We start from the raw sequence: 1283 nt of genomic DNA on the forward strand, positions 1-1283 counted from the left end.
GTGGTTATACCCCACGATTTTGAAATTGATTGATATAATGAGATCTTTTCCGCGTGAGAGAGCTAGTGGCATACTCGTCGATTTTATCCGAGATGGAGCCCTTCTTTCATTAGCGATGCAAAGAACTCGTTTGTTCTCATGCTCAAGATCAATGGCTGAGTATTTCTCTCCAACGACGATAAAGTGTTTATTCGTTTTAAAAATGTTTTCCCTCTTAAGCGGAACTACATTAGCTCTGACTTCTCCATTGCACTGAGGAGGTATGTAGGCACAAGGCTTAACGTCTTGCCGAGCTTATTTTAAAAATAGAACAAACCGTTTTTAGCACACACGACACAGATTTTCAAAAAGGTTCCATTGGAGTACCACAGATATGAGGGGTGCTTAAAACCTTCCCCTTGTATAAACAACACCCGTACCTAAGATCTCTTCTTTTTGTTTTAAAAACAAACTTTGGGTTTTATTCGTTCTTTTCCCTTTTCCTTTGGAAACAATAAAGCGCGGTGGCGACTTTCACTGAAATATTGAGTCGAGTCAATCCAATGGCTTCGATCTCAGATTTTCCCCGCTACAGAAAAATGGCGACTTCACTGGGGAAAACAGTTTTAAGTGTGTTAAGCCTATTTTTGTTTATCTGTGTGTTTTACCTGTATATACTGTTGTGTGCTTTGTTTGTTTATCTTCTTTTTTTTCTTTTTGGTGTACGATGGTTCCTCTGTGATGAGATAAAGTTCTAACCCGAACTTTGGTGAGTAACTTGAGATAGGAGGTGGTAAGACCAATAGTCGTATGTCAGGAGCAATCCTTACCACGAGCGTTATATGGTGGAACCCCAATCAGTGGAGGCATCATGGAAGGTAGTAGAGGTTGTTACGAACCATCGTGATAACGCTATTACTTTCAATAGTGAGTGTAAGTAGAAGCTGAATGGCCTAGAACCTTTTTAACCCATCTAAGCCTTTTTAGGATGTAGTGCAGAAACAAGATCAAGTACCAATTTGAGCTTGTTGTCATGCGATACTACGCTCAGACGAGGTCTTTTTAGGCATATTATTGGCGCCCATGAGCAATTGTGCGTGCCGGTAATATCCGATAGAAGATTGAAAACTCTGGGAACCTTTGTAGAACCCGATTGGTAGGTACAAAACTCCTTAGATCACGCCTTGTGGGATGGGTAGACCCATGGCTCCATGCTCGTGACGTCGAACCTAAGAACCTAGACTGTGTGATTTTGTGTGATTTGCTGTGATCTTGTGTGTTCTTGATTGTGGTTGATGCATAAA

The sequence above is a fragment of the Vicia villosa genome, unplaced genomic scaffold (assembly GCF_029867415.1).
Source record: "Vicia villosa cultivar HV-30 ecotype Madison, WI unplaced genomic scaffold, Vvil1.0 ctg.006199F_1_1, whole genome shotgun sequence".
Taxonomy (NCBI): domain Eukaryota; kingdom Viridiplantae; phylum Streptophyta; class Magnoliopsida; order Fabales; family Fabaceae; genus Vicia; species Vicia villosa.